Below are 24,663 nucleotides of genomic sequence, written 5' to 3' on the forward strand. Positions count from 1 at the left end.
TTCTGAGATGTTTACCTTTTTAGTTATGAACTAAAACCCCTAAATACCTAAGGGGAATGAAACCTAAGACAGATCTTGTTATTATTATCTGAATTGTATGATAAATATTTGGCTTGTTCTTAATTATCTGTTCTTAATTCTTGTCTTGATATTCTAGGATATTGATTCAAGTTAAGCTCTTATTCAAAGGAGGAATAGACCCTGTCTAAGAGTACATTTGTCATAATTAAGCGGAGTTGATTGCACGCCTAAAGATAGGGTGATAAGATTTTGCCGGATTAGGGTGAAACCTAATAAGGGGATCTATAAATCGAGTTAATGCAAACCTAGGGAGTTAATTAGAAAGAGATTTCAATTATTCAACCTAGGGTTAGATGTTGTTAGTCTCGAGAGGGATAATAATATAACTTAGGGATTTCTACGGATCAAGTCAAATGAATAAATCGTCCGATTCAGAGTCAAATAACAAGTGAAGTCTAGGTGGATTTTTCCTTAGGTATTGTCTTGATTTAATTCCAAAAAGTAATTCCCCAATTCTATTTTCTATGATTTCTTAGTTTAGTTAATTAGTTAGTTAAAACAAACCCCATTATTCTTAGGCTAGATAATAAAAAGACAGTCATTACTAGTACTTTTAGTTCCTTTGGGTTCGAAAATCCGGTATTGCTAAAACTATACTACTGTTCGATAGGTACACTTGCCTTTATCATGATAATAGTTAGTTTCAAGAATGATTCATTATAAATATTTAAAACCTGTCACGAATATCACGCATCAAGTTTTTGGCGCCGTTGCTGGGGAACTAAGATATTAGGAACACTCAATTTTTATTACTTTAGCCATTTTACTTTTATTGCAATTTAAATTTTTATTTTCTTTTCTAATTCTTCATTTATTTTCTTCTCACAGGTTTTTTTATAGTTTATGACTAGAAGAAACCCGTCAGGACCATTACTTTTTGATAGTGAGATCGATCACATAGTTCGCAAAAACCAAAGATAAATAAGGCAAAACTTAAGATACACAGAGAACAAGCAAGAGGACGATATTCAAACCCCAACCGCAGAGATGGCTGAAAACCAAGAAAATCTGCTACCTCCTGCAATTGCTGTTAATAAAAATCCTGCTCCGTGCACTATGTATGATTATGCTAAACCTAATTTAACAGGAATTGAGTCAAGTATAGTTAGACCTACTATTCCTGCAAACAATTTTGAACTGAAACCTAACACAATTCAAATGATACAATAGTTTGTTCAATTTGATGGTTTGCAGGACAAGGATCCCAACGCTCACTTGGCAAATTTCCTAGAATTTTGTGATACATTTAAAATCAATGGCATTTCTAATGATGACATACATCTTCGGCTGTTTCCCTTATCGTTAAGGAATAAGGCTAAACAATGGTTGAACTCGTTACCACAAGGGTCAATCACTACTTGGGAACAAATGACCGAAAATTTTTTATTAAAATATTTTCCACCGGCTAAAACAGCCAAATTATGTAATGATATCTCTTCTTTTGTGCAGATGGATTTAGAAACACTCTACGATGCATGGGAGAGATACAAGGACCTTTTGAGAAGGTGCCCTTACCATGGGTTACCACTTTGGCTATAGGTTCAAACATTTCATAATGGCTTGAATCCTTCGACTCAGCAGATGATTGATGCAGCCGCTGGAAGAACTATCAATAATAAAACACCTGAGGCCGCTTACGAATTTATTGAGAAGATGTCACTAATAACTATCAGTGGAAAGTTATGAGAACAAAGCCGACGAAAGAAGCCAGTGTTTTCAACCTTGATGCGGTTACTATACTATCTAACCAAGTAGAACTCTTAAATAAAAAGATTGACGGTTTGTGTGGTTCTACTTAGGTACATCTAGTGATGAGGTGCGATTCGAATGAAGGAGGAGAATGCACAGAGTATCAACCCTTCAACCCTAGCATTGAAGAGGAACAAGTCCAATATATGGGTAACAATAACTCTAGATCCCAAAATAACCCATATAGAAACACTTATACTGCAGGTTGGAGGAACCATCCTCCGGGCTTTCAACAACCAGTTTACCAGCAAGAAAAGAAGCTGAACCTTGAGGAGATGCTAACCAAATTCATCTCGGTGTCAGAAACTAGTTTTCAGAATACTGAGACAGGACTCAAAAATCAACAAGTATCGATCCAAGGGCTCGAAACTCAGATTGGACAGCTTGCCAAGTTGATTTCTGAACGACCACAAGGTAGCTTGTGACAGCCCTAATGTGACCCTAGTCGGAAAGTGGTTTCGGGACCACAAAACCGAGTCATAAAAATAATTAATTGCTATATTCTATGCTTATTATGTGTGTACATGAGTATGTGGAAGTTTCATTCTCTAATTTTTCCAATTGCATGAGAAATTATTAAATAGGGATCAATATGAGACATGGTGAAATATGATAGGCTAATTTTAAATGGCTTGTTAATGCATGATGACACAAGGGTGGACTTGCATGTCAAATTCCCCAATTCCTTTGTAGTGGCCGACCAAGATGGATTGTTGATGGGCAATATATATGTTAATTAGATATTATAATAGGAAATTGGGTTATTGGAGATAAAATATTGTTAGTAAAAAAGGTAAAAATGAAAAAAAAATGAAGGAATGCTCATCTTTCTTCTCCATTGCCGTGACTTGAGGGAAAGAAGAAAGGAATTCTTTTGTTCATGATTCGGCTTGGATGATGCTTAGGAAGAGGTAAGCAGTTTGAAATTCTTGGAAATTTAGGTATAAATAAGGTGATTAGTTCAAGTTCTACTCATTCCATGGATTAAGTTTGGTTGTTTGGAGGTTTGATATTCGGCCAAGTAGTTTGAAGCTCTTGGTACATATACTTTTTCTTGAAGGTTGAAATTGGTTTGTTCATAAGGAGGGGGAGGGGTACCGAATGTGGTCATTGAAGGGTCTTAATGAACAAAATGTGTGGCTTGGGTTTATGACATTCGGTTAAGGAATATTGTGTGCTAGCAAGGTTGGTTTAATATATATATGTAAATCACTTTGTATTTGATGATTAGAAAAAAAATAGTGATGGGCAAATTAAAATGATGTTGGATAAATTTTTAGTATAGTTGTGCTTAAGCATTCGGTCATTGATGGGCATTGTTGTAACCTAATTGTAGTTGCAACTCTTAATTTTGAGATGGAATTTGTACATATAAGTTAAGTGAATGGTTAGGGCCGAATGAGGTGTATAAAATATTCAAGCATGCTAGAATTATACATTAGTAAGAATGTGTAATTGTACTAAATTCTCTATTTGAATTCGGTTAGGTATAGTCATGGTATGAGCTCATTAAGGGTGCTATCTTATAAGTGAATGTAGCTTTAGTTAACCTTATGTGCCATGCGTGTGCTAAAATAATTAATGAATTGGATGTTATTATAGGTGTATGGTTGGTCTTATTATTAAAAATAAGGGTTGAGTACCTTGAATATCTCTTTGATATTCAAAATGATTAAATCAATTTAATTGTTAAATTAAGCTCAAGAGCAAAGGGAACTAAATCGGATAAAGGAAAGGAGAAAGCAATCGAATAGCCGAGTTGGAACCGTTCTACCCAACACAAGGTAAGTCATTAAGCATATATTTGGTATTGATTTAAACGATCGTAATACCTATGCAATTGTGTTTAATGAGGTGAAATGTATACAAATGTATATGTATGTAGAGATGAAATTGTCGAATGTAAAAAAGAAGTGAAGCGTATAGAGTGGCTGGTTTTCGGCACTAAGTGTGCGGGCAATAAGTGTTCACGGTTGAGAGATTGGCACCGAGTGTGCGAGCTTGAAATGCATGGCACTAAGTGTGCGAGCTTGAAATGCATGGCACTAAGTGTGCGAGTTTAAAGTATATGGCACTAAGTGTGCTGGTGATTATTTAGCACTATGTGTGCGAACCCACTATGTATTTTCTATAGATTATTTACATTAAGGGTGCGACCTTACCGAGTCGATTTTGGACAGCGTAAAGGGTAAGTACCTTGATTTCATGGCTAATAGGTGCTATGTTTATATTTGGAGTTGAGCGTGGTAAGTTTTGAACCCATGTGATGATTATAATTGAAGTCACGTACATAAGGTTCATCGTGGAATAGGTGAAAGTTCGTTTAGTTGTATGATTGTAACGAAAATAAAATGATGTATGGAAATGCCTCAATTACTCTATTGAATAGCGTATGAAATGTCAATGTAGGACTTGGAATGAGATTGAATAAATGCGGTCTAAGAAACTATGGCATAGTTCGGTATGGATGGAGTACTTAGCCTCATTTCGTTGTTTCCTCTTGTGAAAATTTTATTAATGGAGGGTAGTGTAATGCTTATGACTTCTTGAGTTATATACTCATTCGGTGTTTGCTTGTCACCTATTTTAGGTTTCTTGGACCCGACTTTTTGCGTACTCGGAATTTGTCATCAAAGTCATCACACCGCTAGCAACTTTTGGTATCTTCTTTTAGTTGGTCTAGGAGAACATTTCGCATGTATAGGCTATTATGTTTTGTTGAAATTTGGTATGTAAACTTTAGCCATGCGAAAATGGCATAATGTTCGGTTGGATTTGGTTCTATGATGTTTGGACACAAGTCTTGGTAATTCGGTTTTGGTTGAGTATTGGTTGAGGCCTACTGATTATTATGCCATATGTCATGGCTGATTATTTTGGTATTAAATTCATGATTTGGTAATAGTGTAGTAGGGAGATGCTCGGTGATGATTAACCTTTGGGATGGCTAGTCATGGTCATAATTTGTAATATGTATGATGAATTATTAGTTAGATCAAGGAAAAATCATGAAATAGGCATAGTTTGCTTTAGTAACAGATGCTGACAGCAGCAGTGATGTGAGATTGAAAAATCACTAAAAATAGTAGAAATGGAATTAAATAATGAATAAATTATGTAATCGAAGCTTGATGAGTCTATTTCCATATGGAAGAAACGAAACTACCATATAAGCTGTATGTTAGGAGATAAATAAATTCTTGTGAAACAGGGCCAGAGCGATTTCTGGATCCCCTGTTTCGACTTAGAAAATTCACCGTAAATTTTATCGAGATAATTAGAGGTCGTGCCTTATATGTACAGATTTTGTATCGAGTCTAGTTTCATTAGAGACAAACAATATAGGCATTGAAGCCCTTTATAGGGAGATATTTAAATCGTAAGATAAAGAGGTCAGTGTAGTCAAACCTTGAAACAGGGGAGACTTTAATGAATAAACTGTACTAATTGGCCCAACCAAAAATTCTACAAAAATTCCCCCATATATATATATGAGTCTAGTTTCGGAGAAAATTTATGGAATTGGATTTCGAGTTCCAGAACTCAAGATATGATTTTTAAAGCGACTACGATACAGTTAGCCAGCTTGCCTGGAACAAAAAAAAATAAATAGGAAGAAATAAATGAAGTAAGCTCGGTAACACCTCGTATTCGATTTTCGGTAACGGTCACGGGATTGGGGTGTTACATTTGATTGGTATCAGAGCTATGGTTTAGTCAGTTCTAGGACTACCATAGCACGTATGAGTCTAGTTATACATGCCTTAATGTTAATGTTTAAATGTGTGATGACTTCTGACGGTTAAAATTTTTGTTTTGATTAGTAAATGGATCCCGGTGTAGAGAGAACCTTGGCGGATGATGTTGAAAGTGTAGCAGCTGCTCCTGCACAAGGGACGCCACCTGTTGAACCTCAGTCATCTGCGAATAATCAAGGTGAGGGGGCTAAACAAGCCTTCTTTACCATGATGAATGAGTGGGTCGCGCAATATGCCCGAACCAATCCATTGTCCAACAATTTTCGAATCTGAATAATCCACCCCAAGAGCCCGTAATGCCATCGATTCATCGATCTGTGAGGGTGAGTAAGCCACTGTAGACTTGATTAGGAAGCGCGGGCTGAGGAGTTCAGGCCATAGTTCTCGATGATGCCGAAAGGGCCGAAGTTACGCTTGATAACACCATTCGGTGTTTGATGAACTATCATGCACACCGATGAATGTCTAAAGTGTGCTATATCCTTGTTGCGGGACTCACCTACTATTGGTGGAGGACCTTGATTTCCATAGTCCCAAACGAACGAGTTACTTGGGATTTCTTTCAAACGAATTTCGAAAGAAGTATATTAGTCAACGGTTCATCGATCAAAAACGTAAGGAATTCTTGGAACTCAAGCAAGGCCAGATGACAATGTCGAATCGAACATGAGTTCGTAAGACTCGATCGGTATGCCCGGAGTGTGTGGTCGATGAGGTTGCTATATGCAAAAGATTTGAAGAAGGATTGAATGAAGATTTAAAGCTACTAGTGGGTATTTTGGAGATAAAGGAGTTCGTAACACTAGTCGAACGAGCCTGCAAGGCGGAAGAACTTGGAAAGGAGAAGGAGAAGGCTGAATTTGAAGCTAGAGACTATCGTAAAAGATCGATGGGTAAAGCTCCATTCTCGGCTGTAAAGAAGTTCAGGGAGGACACTAGTAAGTCGAGGACGACTGCGGGAATTTCCGTCAGAGCACGACCATCGACGGACTCCCGAGCTACTTCGGTAGCTAGTGAGGGCAATAATCGTCAAGAGAAACCTGAATGCCCCCAATGTGGAAGACGACACCTAGGTGAATGTTGGGGTAAGTCTACTAACAGGGCCTGTTACGGATGCGGTTCAAGGACCACTTCATTAGAGATTGCACGGAGCTTGATGAGAAGAATAAGATGCAAGGTGCAAGACCTAGTGGAGTGTGACTAGAGGTAGACCACCGAGAATTTTAGGAGGTAGGGGTGGTAGTCGAGAGGGCCTCGATACTACTGTTCGAGCCGAGACCCATACTCCTGCTAGAGCATATGCCATTCAGCAAGACGAGAGGAGGCATCCTCCCCGATGTCATCACCGGTACTTTCACTCTCTTTGATACCAATGTGATTGCATTGATTGACCCCTCGCTCTACTCATTCATATGTATGTGAAACCTTAGCATCCAAGAAGACTCTACTGTTGAGTCTCGAGTTTGTAATTCAGTGTCAAACTCTTTGGGTCAATACGCACTTGTTGATAAAGTGTGTAAGAGATGCCTCTAATAATCCGAGAATCTGTTTTTCGCCGATTTGATGCTTTTACCGCTTGACTAATTTGATGTCATTCTTGGTATGGATTGGTTGACCGTACATGATGCAGTGGTGAACTGCAAAAGAAAAACCATCGATTTGAGGAGTGCACATGATGAGGTAGTCCGAGTTGAGTCTACCGATTTGAAGGGGGTGCCAGCGATAATATCTTCAATGACCGCTCAGAGATATGTGAAAAAGGGGTGTGAAACATACCTTGCGTATGTATTTGATAGCAAAGAGATGGAAAGGAAACTTGAATCAGTACCAGTGGTTTGTAAGTATTCAGATGTTTTTCCTGAGGAGTTACTGGGGTTGCCACCGGTTCGAGAGGTGGAATTCGGCATCGAGATTGTACCTGGTACCACGCAATCTCAATAGCCCCGTATCGTATGGCATTAACGGAATTAAAGGAATTGAAAGTTCAATTGCAAGAATTGATGGATAGAGGTTTCGCTCGACCAAGTTTTTCTCCATGGGGCGCACCCGTATTGTTTGTGAAAAAGAAGGATGGAACCATGAGATTGTGCATCGACTATCGTCAGTTGAATAAAGTGACCATAAAGAATAAATACCCGTTGCCACGTATTGATGATTTGTTTGATCAATTAAAGGGAGCCTCAGTATTTTCCAAGATAGATTTGAGATCTGGTTATTATCAGTTGAGGGTTCGAGACTCGGACATACCCAAAACCGCTTTTAGAGCGAGGTACGGTCACTCTGAATTCTTAGTGATGCCGTTTGGGCTCACTAATGCCCCTGCGGTATTTATGGATTTAATGAATCGAGTATTCAGGCCATACTTGGATCGATTTGTGGTTGTGTTTATTAATGATATTTTAGTTTATTCACAAGGTGAAGCCGAACACGCCGAGCATTTGAGGTTAGTATTACAGATTTTGCGAGACAAGCAGTTATACACAAAATTCAGTAAATGTGAATTTTGGTTGAAAGAGGTTAGCTTTTTGGGGCACGTGGTGTCCGCATCGGGTGTTAGAGTGGATCCGAACAAAATTTCGGCCATGCTCGATTGGAAACCTCCGAGGAATGTTACTGAAGTTAGGAGCTTTTTGGGACTTGCCGGATACTACCGACGGTTTGTAAGGGGTTTCTCGATGATAGCTGCACCGTTGACGAAACTACTCCAAAAAGATGTTGAGTTTGAATAGATAGAAAACTGTCAGAAGAGTTTCGATCGACTAAAGACCTGCTTAACCGAAGCTCCAGTGTTAGTACAACCGGAGTCCGGCAAAGAGTTTGTCATTTATAGTGATGCATCCTTACTTGGGCTAGGTTGTGTGTTGATGCAAGAAGGTCGAGTTGTGGCTTACGCGTCGAGACAATTAAAGCCGCATGAGAGAAACTATCTGACCCATGATCTTGAATTGGCGGCCATAGTGTTCGCTCTGAAAATATGGCGGCATTACTTGTTTGGGGAAAGGTGTCATATTTATTCGGACCACAAAAGTCTTAAATATTTGATGACTCAAAGAGATCTAAATCTGCGACAAAGACGTTGGCTTGAGTTGTTGAAAGACTATGAACTTGTCATTGATTATCACCCGGGGAAGGCTAACGTGGTGGCTGATGCTTTGAGTCGTAAAGCACTGTTTGCTTTGAGAGCGATGGATGCTCACCTATCCGTTTTGCCCAATGAGGTGCTAGTAGTTGAATTAAAGGCCAAACCATTATTGATTCATCAAATACTTGAATCCCGTAAAGTCGATTTGAATTGGTCGCTAAACGAAATGAATGTGCCTCGAATGAGGAATCGGAGTTTCGGATTGACAACAATGATTGCTTGACGTTCAAGGGTCGATTATGTGTTCCAAGAAATTCGGAACTTATTTCGATGATTTTGAATGAGGCTCATAGTGGCCGAATGTCTATCCACTCGGGTAGTACTAAAATGTACAACGATCCAAACGTCAATTTTGGTGGCCGGGTATGAAACGAGACATTTCTGAATTTGTTTCAAGGTGTTTGATATGTCAACAAGTAAAAGCGGAACATCAAGTGCCATCGGGATTACTTCAGCCAATCATGATACCCGAATGGAAATGGGATCGAGTGACAATAGACTTTGTATCTGGGTTACCTTTGACTCAGAGTAAGAAAGACTCGATCTGGGTTATTGTTGATAGATTGACCAAGTCTGCTCATTTTATCCTTGTCCGTACAGATTTTTCGCTCGATAAATTGGCAGAATTATACATCTCCCAAATTGTTCGATTGCATGGGGTACCTATTTCTATCGTGTCGAATAGAGACCCAAGATTTACATCGCGATTTTGGAAAAAGTTACAAGAAGCGTTGGGTACTAAGATGCATTTTAGCACCGCATTTCATCCCCAGACTGATGGTCAATCTGAACGAATAATTCAGATACTCGAGGATATGTTGAGATGTTGCGTCTTAGAGTTTTGTGGTTCATGGGAAAGATATTTGCCTTTGATTGAATTCGCTTACAACAATAGCTTTCAATCAAGCATTAAGATGGCACCTTACGAGGCCTTATACAGTCGTAAATGCCGTACCCCATTATTTTGGACTAAACTTAGTGAAAGTAAAATTTTTGGGGTTGATTTGATTAAGGATGCTGAGCAGAAAGTTTGAGTAATTCATGAAAGTTTGAAAGCCGCTTCGGATCGTCAAAAGTCGTATGCGGAATTGAAAAGAAAAGACATTGAATATCAGGTTGGAGACAAAGTATTTCTCAAAGTTTCACCCTGGAAGAAGGTGCTTAGATTTGGTCGTAAGGGCAAACTAAGTCCGAGGTTCATCGGTCCGTATGAAGTATCCGAACGAGTTGGGCGATCGCATACCGGTTAATTTTACCCCGAGCTTGAAAAGATTCACAACGTTTTCCATGTCTCGATGCTTGACGATATAGGTCCGAATTCGTCGACGTAATCACTCCATCCGAGATCGAGATTCAGCCTAACTTGAGTTATGAAGAAGAACCAATTCGCATTTTGATGCGTGAAGTAAAAGAGTTGCGAAATAAGAAAATCCCATTCGTGAAGGTGTTGTGGCATAAACACGGAATTGAAGAAGCCACTTGGGAACTTGAGGACTCTATGAAGGATCGATATCCAAAATTGTTCACCAGTAAGATTTTCGGGGATGAAAATTTCTTATGTGGGGGAGAGTTGTGACAGCCCTAATGTGACCTTAGTCGGAAAGTGGTTTCGGGACCACAAAACCGAGTCATAAAAATAATTAATTGCTATATTCTATGCTTATTATGTGTGTACATGAGTATGTGGAAGTTTCATTCTCTAATTTTTCCAATTGCATGAGAAATTATTAAATAGGGATCAATATGAGACATGGTGAAATATGATAGGCTAATTTTAAATGGCTTGTTAATGCATGATGACACAAGGGTGGACTTGCATGTCAAATTCCCCAACTCCTTTGTAGTGGCCGGCCAAGATGGATTTTTGATGGGCAATATATATGTTAATTAGATATTATAATAAGAAATTGGGTTATTGGAGATAAAATGTTGTTAGTAAAAGAAGGTAAAAATGAAAAAAAAAATGAAGGAATGCTCATCTTTCTTCTCCATTGCCGTGACTTGAGGGAGGAAGAAGAAAGGAATTCTTTTGTTCATGATTCAGCTTGGATGATGCTTAGGAAGAGGTAAGCACTTTGAAATTCTTGGAAATTTAGGTATAAATAAAGTGATTAGTTCAAGTTCTACTCATTCCATGGATTAAGTTTGGTTGTTTGGAGGTTTGATATTCGGCCAAGTAGTTTGAAGCTCTTGGTACATACACTTTTTCTTGAAGGTTGAAATTGGTTTGTTCATAAGGGGGGGTACCGAATGTAGTCATTGAAGGGTCTTAATGAACAAAATGTGTGGCTTGGGTTTATGACATTCGGTTAAGGAATATTGTGTGCTAGCAAGGTTGGTTTAATATATATATGTAAATCACTTTGTATTTGATGATTAGAAAAAAAATAGTGATGGGCAAATTAAAATGATGTTGGATAAATTTTTAGTATAGTTGTGCTTAAGCATTCGGTCATTGATGGGCATTGTTGTAACCTAATTGTAGTTGCAACTCTTAATTTTGAGATGGAATATGTACATATAAGTTAAGTGAATGGTTAAGGCCGAATGAGGTGTATAAAATATTAAAGCATGCTAGAATTATACATTAGTAAGAATGTGTAATTGTACTAAATTCTCTATTTGAATTCGATTAGGTATAGTCATGGTATGAGCTCATTAAGGGTGCTATCTTATAAGTGAATGTAGCTTTAGTTAACCTTATGTGCCATGCGTGTGCTAAAATAATTAATGAATTGGATGTTATTATAGGTGTATGGTTGGTCTTATTATTAAAAATAAGGGTTGAGTACCTTGAATTTCTCTTTGATATTCAAAATGATTAAATCAATTTAATTGTTAAATTAAGCTCAAGAGCAAAGGGAACTAAATCGGATAAAGGAAAGGAGAAAGCAATCGAATAGTGAGTTGGAACCGTTCTACCCAACACAAGGTAAGTCATTAAGCATATATTTGGTATTGATTTAAACGATCGTAATACCTATGCAATTGTGTTTAATGAGGTGAAATGTATACAAATGTATATGTATGTAGAGATGAAATTGTCGAATGTAAAAAAGAAGTGAAACGTATAGAGTGGCTGGTTTTCGGCACTAAGTGTGCGGGCAATAAGTGTTCACGGTTGAGAGATTGGCACTTGAGTGTGCGAGCTTGAAATGCATGGCACTAAGTGTGCGAGCTTGAAATGCATGGCACTAAGTGTGCGAGTTTAAAGTATATGGCACTAAGTGTGCGCGGTGATTATTTAGCACTATGTGTGCGAACCCACTATGTATTTTCTATAGATTATTTACATTAAGGGTGCGACCTTACCGAAGTCGATTTTGGACAGCGGAAAGGGTAAGTACCTTGAGTTCATGGCTAATAGGTGCTATGTTTATATTTGGAGTTGAGCGTGGTAAGTTTTGAACCTATGTGATGATTATAATTGAAGTCACGTACATAAGGTTCATCGTGGAATAGGTGAAAGTTCGTTTAGTTGTATGATTGTAACGAAAATAAAATGATGTATGGAAATGCCTCAATTACTCTATTGAATAGCGTATGAAATGTCAATGTAGGACTTGGAATGAGATTGAATCGAAGGTCTAAGAAACTATGGCATAGTTCGGTATGGATGGAGTACTTAGCCTCATTTCGTTGTTTCCTCTTGTGAAAATTTTATTAATGGAGGGTAGTGTAATGCTTATGACTTCTGAGTTATATACTCATTCGGTGTTTGCTTGTCACCTATTTTAGGTTTCTTGGACTCGACTTTTTGCGTACTCGGGACCGCCATCGAAGTCATCACACCGGCTAGCAACTTTTGGTATCTTGTTTTAGTTGGTCTAGGAGAACATTTCGGCATGTATAGGCTATTATGTTTTGTTGAAATTTGGTATGTAAACTTTAGCCATGCGAAAATGGCATAATGTTCGGTTGGATTTGGTTCTATGATGTTTGGACACAAGTCTTGGTAATTCGGTTTTGGTTGAGTATTGGTTGAGGCCTACTCGATTATTATGCCATATGTCATGGCTGATTATTTTCGGTGTTAAATTCATGATTTGGTAATAGTGTAGTAGGGAGATGCTCGGTGATGATTAACCTTTGGCATGGCTAGTCATGGTCATAATTTGTAATATGTATGATGAATTATTAGTTAGATCAAGGAAAAATCATGAAATAGGCATAGTTTGCTTTAGTAACAGATGCTGACAGCAGCAGTGATGTGAGATTGAAAAATCACTAAAAATAGTAGAAATGGAATTAAATAAAGAATAAATTATGTAATCGAAGCTTGATGAATCTATTTCCATATAAAAGAAACGAAACTACCATATGAGCTGTATGTTAGTAGATAATTAAATTCTTGTGAAACAGGGCCAGAGTGATTTCTGGATCCCCTATTTTGACTTAGAAAATTCACCGTAAATTTTATCGAGATAATTAGAGGTTGTGCCTTATATGTAAAGATTTTTTATTGAGTCTAGTTTCATTAGAGACAAACGGCATAGGCATTGAAGCCCTTTATAGGGAGATATTTAAATCGTAAGGTACAGAGGTCAGTGTAGTCGAACCTTGAAATAGGGGAGACTTTAATGAATAAAATGTACTAATTGGCCCAACCAAAAGTTCTACAAAAATTCCCCCATATAGATATATGAGTATAGTTTTGGGGAAAATTTATGGAATTGGATTTCAAGTTCCAGAACTCAAGATATGATTTTTAAAGCGACTACGATACAGTTAGCCAGCTTGCCTGGAACAAAAAAAAAATAAATAGGGGAAATAAATGAAGTAAGCTCGGTAACACCTCGTATTCGATTTCCGGTAACAGTCACGGGATTGGGGTGTTACATAGCTTGCCAAGCAATACAGAATCTAACCCAAGGAAGCAACTCAACGCGGTTACTAGTCAAGCTGAGGAAGGGATAGTCACACCTGAACCAGAACTAAGGCAAGAAACTGAGATAAGCAAAGGTAAAGGTGAGGTAGACTACAATGAGCAAAAACCGGTAAGTATAGAATACAAACCTCGTGTGCCATACCCTAATGCAACAAGGAAAGACCATTCAGATGAACGATTCGGTAAATTCCTTAAACTTTTTAAAAAATTACATATTAACTTACCATTTATTGAAGCTCTATCAAAGATGCCAAACGCAACGAAATTTTTAAAGGAGCTTTTAGGAAATAAGCGGAAGTTAGACGAGGCTTCACATGTGAAGCTAAACGCAGTTTGCTCAGCTATTCTACAGAATAAACTACCTAACAAATTGAAAGATCTAGGGAGTTTTACAATTCCTTGCTTAATTGGTAGTTTAGATGTTAATCATGCATTAGCTAATTTAGGGGCTAGTATTAACGTCATGCCTTACAAAATGTTTAAACAACTAGGCCTTGAGAAACCCAAACAGACTAGGATGAGCATTCAATTAGCAGATAAAACTCTAAGATTTCCTAGGGGTATTATTGAAGATGTGCTAGTTAAAATCGATAAATTTATATTTCCCGTTGACTTCGTTGTTCTAGACATAGAGGAGGATAGCAACACCCCTTTGATTTTAGGAAGGCCCTTTTTAGCAACTGCTAGAACGATTATTGATGTTGGCACAGGTGAGCTCACACTTTGTGTGAGAGACAAAACAATCACCTTTCAAGCTTGCAATTCTAGCAACACATCGAAAATTGAAGGTGATTGTCTAAACCATTCTACTAAAACTGACAATATGGTGCAACCTACTTTGTAAGAAATAAGTTTGAAGGAAGTACATGAGCCATTTTCAAGCAATAGTAGAGGCTCTATTCGTGAAGAACGAAGGCTACAAATCGAGGAGCTAGATGAATGACGAACACATAAACCGAAAAAACATGATAAACCAAAACTACGCCAGAACAAGCTCAATACCTTTCCAAATCAACTCAAGGTTGGAGATAAAGTTTTATTAGATGCTGCAGATCCTCACATTATCACTGCCAAACTGAATGAAGAAATCCCTCTTACGGTACTTAGCATTTTCCCATTTGGTACAGTCGAGGTAAATCATCCCAAGTTTGACACTTTTAAGGTAAACAATACCCGCCTAAAACCTTATTTTGATGAGATTCACAGTAGGAATGAAGAGTATAAACTCCTCGAACCACCATGACCATTCAATGGAAAGGTAAGTCGAGCTTAGACTATAAATAAGCGCTTCTCAAGAGGCAACCAAATCATTGAGCACAGGCTTTTCAGAACCATATGGCCAGGCACATGGGCGTGCCGTAGGCCGTGCACATACCACGGGATGAAACACGGTCGTACGATACGGCCATGTGAAAACAGGGCAAAAAATTTCTTCCCCAACACAGGATACGATAAGTAGCCACGGCCGTGCGACATAGCCGTGGGCAAAACTGCCAAAATAACACGGGTGTGCAACACGCCCGTGTTTTGAAACCGTGGTTAAACCTGTAACAACCTATAACTCGTATCCATCGCTGGAATGGGTTATGAAGAATTACATCTCAAAATAACATTCACTTAAGTCTATTCTATACATGCCATACTAGTTCCAAAATATAGCAGTACCAAAAAGATAGATAGTGTGATGAGTTGCTGACAATCCCCTCCCCGAGCAGGTAACTGGAATCAACAATCTATAAAACAAAGAAATATAACAAAAGTAGTAAGCTTTCATAAGCTTAGTAAGTTTTAAGCAATGCATCAAATAAACTCAATTATACATCAATTATCCAATTCTCAAAAGGTCATTTCCTATATATTTATTACCATTGGCCGAATATACAAAAGCATATAATGCACACTTAGCATTCTAATTACACTTAATCTGAATTCATATGGCATAAATAAATCGAACATTTTCACATACATTCACACCTTGACCAAATGTATCATAATCATAGATATAAATATATCATGTATTCACATATGTATCAAATTATACTCTTATGATTCAATTTAAATCATACTCACATATAAATACATAATACGTACCTGGCCAACTTAACGTATTGAATGTATTCATTCGTCATTCTAACATGAGGTATTTTAATTTTAGACTTTTATCAAATCACCGGCATTCAGCTTGCTAGGTTTAAAAACCTAAATTCATTCACCGGCATTTCACCTGCTAGGCTCAAGGCCCGAATAATATCTCACCGGCATTATAGCCTGCTAGGCTCAAAGGCCCGAATATCATCTCATCGGCATTATAGCCTGCTAGGCTCAAAGGCCTGAATAATATCTCACCTGCATTATAGCCTGCTAGGCTCAAAGGCCTGAATAGTATCTCACCGGCATTATAGCCTGCTAGGCTCAAAGGCTCGAATAGTACTGTACAATATTCAAATCAACAAGTTTTATACAACACAATCACACTAATTTAGGTACAATCATCATTCGAATATATCATCCTATACTTCATTCACTTTTATCTCATTTCATCACTCACATTTAAATACATAATAGTTTACACGAAAAGTCTTACTCATTTTCTTCTAACAGTATCATTTGATCATGAGAACATATCACTTTTTACTTCCAATACAAATTGCCATTCGGCCATGTACATATATGACAAGTAACACTTAATTCTCATAATCAGTCATGTTTTTTTTGAATAATATTATATATATAACTACTTAAAACTTACCTCGAATATTTTTGAACAGTCTCGGATCGGCTATTCAACTACTTTCTCTTTTCCCTTATCTGAATTTGCCCCTCTATGCTCTTGAGCTTAAATTCAAAAATTTTAAACTAGTCATTATTCGACTATTCAAGCATTACTTCAAAAATATATAATATATATTCGGCTTTCACACATATAGATCATAGTAAGTTTATAAGAAAACATTAAGGAACTCATTAACAAATTTTTATCAATGTTTACCATATAATCACAAATTCACAATAAGCTGTCTTCCTGAGCAACAGTCACTAAATTATTTATAACTAGAGATATGAAACTCCAAATAAATTGCCGTAAAATTTTCCTAAAGTTAGACTCATATATCTTTTATCCATAAAATTTTCAAAATTTTTGGTTTGGCCAATCAATACCAGATTTTTCTTAAAGTTTCCCCTGTTTCACTGTTTGACTAATCTGCCCACTCTTCACTACGAATCAAATTTCTCATTGTACAGAATTCAAAATATGTTCTCGTTGATTTCATTTGAAACTAGACTCATTAAGATTTAATTACATAATTTATTCAGATTCTAGCTCAACTCCCACAATTTATGGTGATTTTCCAAATTCACATTCTGCTTCTTTGTCCCAAGCGGGTTTATTACAAAATTACTCTTTCACACATTCTTTGCATTCATATTATTTAAACATGTATATCACCAAATCAATTTCATCACATATCTATAATTTCACTTAAGCATAATCTCAATACAATACATCATGCTCAATTATTCGCACCCAACCGTTCAAATTAGCAATTATAAGATGGCTCCACACATAGCCCACGCTTATCGGTAATTTACGATGGTTTTACCCTTACTCACATATATGACCTAATATGCATACTTGTCGAACCACAATTAAGGCACAAACCTAACATTTTAGTCTTTTATTATCGTACCTCAAACAAGGCATATTAATAAAATTATTCATATAACATAATCATCATTTGTTTTTTTATCAACCGTACCTAATTAACTAATCATCCCAATGTAAGACACAATCACATACATTGTCATTACATCCATTTCATTCCATCATTTTAAAACACAAACATTACTCAACTATTACCTAAGATCACATTCGGCAATTACTCATATTCTAACATTTTAATACACAACATTTGCTCAAATCATTATTCAAGTTCAAATTCGGCTAATACACATATAAATACTTGCAAATTAAATATTAGCTAGCTCAAACTTCACTTATCAACAATTATTCATTAAAACATAAAGACAACAATCTATCCCCTTCAATTTCTTCCATGGCCAAATGCTCAATTCATCACACAAATTCAATATTTTGACATGGGCTAAGTAAGGAACTTAGTAGCTAACTTAAAATATGCTAAAAATTCAAGAACTAACATGAATTCTTACCTTATTTCAAGCCTAAGATGACCGAATGGTTCTTGCTCCCTTTTCTCTCTTAACAATCGGATAAGAAGAAACAAAGATGAACACTTTTTTTTCGTCACCCCTTTTCTATTTTAATTATTATTATTTTATAATATAAAGCCATTTAGTTGCAATAATACTAATAGAAAAATACTTATATTTTGTATTAAATAACAACATGGCCGGCCACTATCTCAAAAGTGGATAATTTGACATGCAAGTCCACTTTTTTTTTACCATGCATTAATAGGCTACTACAATTTAACCTAACACATTTTCAAAATTTCTCACATAAGTCCTATTTATTAAATTTCACATACAAATGACAAAAATCAAAGCATGAAATTTTCACACATGCACTTCCACATATAATAAGCATAAAATATAACATTTAATTATTTTTATGACTCAGTTTTGTGGTCCCGAAACCACTTTCTGACTGGGGTCAAATTAAGGCTGTCACAACTCTCCCCTGCTTAGAAATTTTCGTCCCCGAAAATCTTACCAGGGAAAAGGTTAGGATAACGTTCTTTCATTGAGTCCTCTAGCTCCCAAGTCACTTCTTCAACCCTGTGTTTGAGCCACAGTACTTTCACTAATGAGATTTTCTTATTTCGTAGTTCTTTTACTTCACGAGCCAAAATACGAACCGATTCCTCTTCATAACTCAAATCAGACTGAATTTCAATCTCTGATGGATTAATCACATGACAAGGATCGGATCTGTACCGACGGAGCATTGAAACATGAAAAACTTTGTGAATCTTTTCAAGTTCAAGTGGCGAAAGTAGTATATAGGCAACCGGCCCAATCCGTTCTAAAATTTCGTATTGTCCGATAAATCTCGGGCTCAATTTGCCTTTACGGCCAAATCTGAGTATCTTTTTCCACGGTGAAACTTTAAGAAACACTTTGTCTCCGACCTGATACTCTATATCTTTCTGTTTCAAGTCTGCATATGATTTCTGACGGTCTGATGCTGCTTTCAGACTTTCACGGATCACTTTTACTTTCTGTTCGGCTTCTTTAATCAAATCGACTCCATAAATCTTATTCTCACTAAGTTCGGTCCAAAACAAAGGTGTACAACATTTACGACCATACAAAGCCTCGTAAGGTGCCGTCTTGATGCTCGATTGAAAACTATTGTTATATGTGAATTCAGCCAAGGGAAAATATCGTTCCCACGAAATACTAAACTCAAGGATGCAACATCTCAACATATCCTCGAGTATTTGAATAATTCGCTCAGATTGACCATCGGTCTGGGGATGAAAACCGGTGCTAAAATGCAACTTAGTACCCAATGCTTCTTGCAATTTCTTCCAAAACCGCAATGTGAATCTCGGATCTCTATCCGACACAATAGAAGTAGGTACCCTGTGTAATCTTACAATCTGAGAAACATATAGTTCGGCTAACTTATCAAGTGGATAATCCGTACGTACGGGAATAAAATGAGCCGACTTTGTCAATCTATCAATAACAACCCAAATCGCATCTTTCTTGCTTGGTGACAATGGCAACCCAGATACAAAATCCATCGTGACTCGATCCCATTTCCATTCGGGTATCATGATCGGCTGAAGTAATCTCGAAGGCACTTGATGTTCCGCTTTCACTTGTTGACATATCAAACACTTCGAAACAAAGTCAGAAATATCTCGTTTCATACCATGCCACCAATACCGACGTTTCAGATTGTTGTACATTTTTGTACTACCCAGGTGAACTGACATTCGGCTGCTATGAGCCTCACTCAAAATCATTGAAACAAGCTCTGAATTTCTCGGAACACATAATCGATTTCTGAATCTCAAACAATCATTGCTATCAATCAAAAACTCTGAATCCTCTTTCAAAACACATAATGCTCGCTTTGCCACTAAATCATCATCAACTTTTTGAGCTTCACAGATTTGTTGTATCAATAACGGTTTTGCTTTTAACTCTGCTACTAACACATCATCAGCGGACACAGACAGGTGCACATTCATTGCTCGCAAAACAAACAGTGATTTACTGCTTAAAGCATTAGCAACCACATTAGCCTTTTCCGGATGGTAATCAATGACAAGCTCGTAATCTTTCAATAATTCTAGCCAACATCTTTGTCTCAAATTCAAATCTCTCTAAGTCATCAAGTACTTGAGACTTTTGTGATCGTAATACACATGGCACTTTTCCCCGAACAAGTAGTGGCGCAAAATTTTAAAAGCGAAAACAATAGCAGCTAACTCGAGATCATGAGTCAGATGATTTTTCTCATGTGGCTTCAATTGTCATGAAGCGTACGCTACTACTCTACCCTCTTGCATCAATACACAGCCCAAACTATTCAGAGACGCATCACTGTAGATCACAAATTCTTTACCGGATTACATTTGAACTAACACCGGGCTTCGGTCAAAAGAGTTTTCAATTGATCAAAACTTTTCTGGCACTTTTCTGACCACTCAAATTTGATATCTTTCTGAAGCAACTTTTTCATCGGTGTTACTATCATCGAGAAACCTTTCACAAACCGTCTGTAGTACCCGACAAGTCCCAAAAAGCTTCAAACTTCCGAAACATTTCTCGGAGGTTTCCATCGAGTATCGCTGAAATTTTACTCGGATCAACTCGGATGCCCGATGCAGATACAATATGCCCCAAAAACCTGACTTCTCTCAACCAGAACACACATTTACTGAACTTCGCATATAATTGCTTGTCTCTCAAAATCTGGAATACTAACTTCAAGTGCTCGGCATGTTCAGTTTCATCATGTGAATAGATCAAAATGTCATCTATAAACACAACTACAAACCAATCCAAATACTGTCTGAAAATTCGATTCATTAAATCCAGAAAAATAGTAGGGGCATTAGTGAGCCCAAACGGCATCACTAGGAACTCATAATGTCCGTACCTCATTCTGAAAGTAGTTTTAGGCACGTCAGAGTCTCTAACTCGCAACTGATAATAACCCAATCTCAAGTTTATCTTTGAAAATACTGAGGCTCCTTTTAGTTGATCAAACAAATCGTCGATTCGCGGCAACGGATATTTATTCTTTATCGTTACCCTATTGAGCTGACGATAATCAATGCACATTCTCATGGTTCCATCTTTCTTTTTCACAAATAGCACTGGTGCACTCCAGGGAGAAAAACTCGATCGAACAAAACTTCTATCTTTCAACTCTTGCAACTAAGATTTCAATTCTTTTAATTCGGTTGGTGCCATACGATACGAAGCTATCGAAATAGGTGTAGTCCCTGATACTAGTTCAATACCAAACTCTAACTCCCGAACAGGTGGTAGTCCAGGTAATTCCTCGGGAAACAGATCCGGATATTCATAAACCACGGGCACAGTCTCGTGTTTCTTTTCTGATTCTTTACTATCCAGTACGTATGCAAGGTATGCTTCACACCCCTTTTTCACATATTTTTGAGCCAACATCGAGGATATTACTGTCGGTGATCCATTCAAATCGGTAGACTCAACTCAAATTATTTCATTATTTGAACACCTCAAATCAATTGTCTTTCACTTGCAATTCACTACTGCATCATGCACAGTTAACCAATCTATACCGAGAATGACATCAAACTCGTCAAACGGTAATAACATTAAATCAGCAGGAAAGCAAGAATCTTGGATCATTAGGGGACATTTCTTACATACTTTATCAACTAGCACATAACGGCCCAAAGGATTCGATACTCGAATCACAAACTCAGTAGACTCAACAGGTAGAGTCTTACTGGATGCCAAGGTTTCACACACATATGAATGAGTAGAACCGGGATCAATCAAAGCAATAACATCAGTATCAAAAAGAGTGAAAGTACCGGTAATAACATCTGTCAAAGAAGCATCCTCGCGCGCGCATATAGTATATGCTTTAGAAGGAGCACGAGCCTTGGAACGTACAGTAGTATCTTTGGTCCCTCTCTAATTTCCACTAGCATTACCCGTATGTCTAGGTGGTCTACCTCGTGTTGCAGTGTTACTAGGTCTCCCACTCGGATCAGTATTTTGTTTAGCTAATTTCGGACAGTCTCTGATAAAGTGATCAGCTGATCCACACTTGAAACAAGAGCGGTCATGAAATCTACAGCTTCTTGAATACCATTTACCACAATGCTTGCACTTAAATCTATCCTGATGATCATTTTCGACACTGGCAACCGAGGTGACTCGCGTACTCACAGGGGGTCGATCACGGTCCCGTCTGGAAAAACCTGAAGTATTCTTAGATCTGCCTGAGTCATCTCTAAAATTCTTCGATGACTGATGAAAGGATTTTCCCGAAGATCTTTTACAAAACTCTCTAGCTCCATCATCAGCTTTTCTTTTCTCTTTATTGAGCTCTTCGGCTTTACAAGCTCGCTCGACAATCACTACAAACTCTTTGATTTTCAGAATACCCACCAACAGTTTGATGTCTTCATTCAACCCATCCTTGAAGCATTTACACATGATAGCCTCAGACGAAACACATTCCCGAGCATATCTACTAAGTCTGACAAACTTTTGCTCATAATCGGTAACTGACATAGAACCCTGTTTAAGCTCAAGAAATTCTTTCTGCTTTTGATCGATGAATCTTTGACTAATATATTTCTTACGGAATTCGATTTGAAAGAATTCCCAAGTAACCCATTCTCTCGGCACCCCTGAAACCAAAGTATTCCACCAATAGTAGGCAAAATCGCGTAACAGAGATACAGCACATTTTAAGCATTCATCGGGTGTGCACGATAATTCATCAAACACACGAATGGTATTATCGAGCCAAAACTCAGCATGCTCGACATCATCACTGTCAGTAGCCTTGAACTCAGTAGCCCCGTGCTTTTGAATTCTATCAATCGGGGGCTTGTTCAACCTCAACGTGTAATATCCCGAATTAGGGCCTAATCAGAATAATGGTTTTGTGACCACAAATCTGAGATAGAAATAATTATTTTATAATTATTTTGATGTTTATGATATGATTGCATGATTGTGTGAAAATTTCGTGATGAAATCCTATGCCTAAAGTGCTTAAATTGAAATTAGGGACTAAATCGAATAATTTGCAAAACTTGCATTCTAGGAGTTTTTAGTATGAAATTGTTTTGGAATATTAATGAGAAGGTCTTAAATAGCAATTTGACCAATTTCTAAGTTTATGGAAAAAAATTGGACATGGATGGAATTTTTGGAAAGTTTAGTAGTAAGGGCATTTTGGTCATTTAGTTATTAAAATGAATTAAAAACAAAATTAAAAGCCAATTTTTGTCCATCTTCTTTATTAGGCCAAAATTTCAAGGGTTCTCCATAGTTAGGGTTTGTTTCAAGCTTCCAAGCTCCGTAGTAATTGATTCCAACCCCGTTTTTAATGTTCTTTACGTTTTTGGAATCCCGGTAGCTCGATTAAGCTTATGCTAGCAATAATTCAACCTAGGGTTCATATTTGGAAAAATACTCATAAGTGAAATTTGTGTATTTTTGTGTTTTATGATAGAATATGAGGTTTTAAATTATGTTAGACAACTTGTACCACTCGGTTTTAAGCGAAAACGAGTAAAAGGGCTTAATCGGTAAAAATACCTAATAGTCATAAGTACATGTTAGAGTGTGAATTTGATGTTGCCATAGAAGGGAAAAAATAATCATCATGTCATAAAACATAAGAATAAGGGATGAAGTTTAATTCCCGAGCCCAGGGGAAAAAGTGTAATTATGCAAAAGTTTAGGGGCAAAAATGTAATTTTGCCAAAGTTAAGTATAAATCTGTTTTGATGAATGTATGTATTAAATAAGATTAATTTGGCATTATAGATAAAGAGAAACGAGATTCAAGTCGCGATCGAGGGAAAAATAAAGTTTACGAAGAATAGGCTCGATTGCTAATAATTTTGTACCGAGGTAAGTTCATGTGTAAATGTAGTAACATAATTGTCATTTTAAGCAATTTAATGTTGTTTATATGATATGATGCTGATTATTATCATGAAATATTATGCTTTGTGGTTATTGTTGAATAATATGTAATTATGTGAATTACTTGATGAGTATGAACTATCACTGAAGTATCAATTTCGATATTCCGTGGAAGACGACAAAGATGTGTGATCGAGGAAAACGCCTGTTTGAACCTTGGGAATAGATTAGAATACAAGTGACATGTCACTAGGATGGTTGAGTTCCGAACTCGTTGAGTTGAGACTGAGTTCGTGAGATGTAACTAGGCATCCGAGCTCGTTGAGTTGAGTCCGAGTTCACTTATGGATGCGAACGACCGAGCTCGTTGAGTTGAGTCCGAGTTCACTTATGGACGGGTTACATGGTAGCTTAGTTACATAAGTTCCACAGGCTATTGAGTTTGTCTAGCTGCGGGTATGGTTCTTATGTTCATGAGATCCGCGTATTCGAATTATATTCCGATGTGTTCAACGGGTGAATCTTACATGAATAAGAAGAAGGCCTAAAACGAAGGTGACATGTTGGTAAGTGTGGTAAATGAGAAAATTTGACAGGTATGTGCTTAAACCCTCGTGTTGAAAACTTGGTATGATGAAATCGTAGAAAGATATTAAATGTAAATGAAACATGAATGTCTTGGTGTTGTTTATGCAAATGATGTTTTATGTGAGATTGTGTGATTATGTTACTTGCTATTTGCATGTGAACTTACTAAGCATTTGTGCTTACTCCTCCTTTTCTTTCATTGTAGTTTTGACAAGCCGGCTTGAGAATCGGGATAGGTCAAGACTCGTTCACACTATCCGAAGGCTTAAATTGGTAAAATGGCTTGTGTATTTTGAATGTGGCATGTATGGCAAAACACTCACTTTGTGTAATTGATCTTATGATATGGC

At 37.2% G+C, this 24,663-nt stretch overlaps 1 non-coding gene across 1 annotated transcript; it reads right to left on the minus strand.

Annotated features, from left to right (window-relative positions):
* Nucleotides 1-1,497: 1,497 nt before the first annotated feature.
* LOC128286340 (small nucleolar RNA R71) lies at nucleotides 1,498-1,604 on the minus strand. The gene has a single exon (XR_008276883.1). It is a non-coding gene; the product is annotated as a small nucleolar RNA R71 (small nucleolar RNA).
* Between the last annotated feature and the right edge of the window lie 23,059 nt (nucleotides 1,605-24,663).

The sequence above is a fragment of the Gossypium arboreum genome, chromosome 12 (assembly GCF_025698485.1).
Source record: "Gossypium arboreum isolate Shixiya-1 chromosome 12, ASM2569848v2, whole genome shotgun sequence".
NCBI classification, from domain to species: domain Eukaryota; kingdom Viridiplantae; phylum Streptophyta; class Magnoliopsida; order Malvales; family Malvaceae; genus Gossypium; species Gossypium arboreum.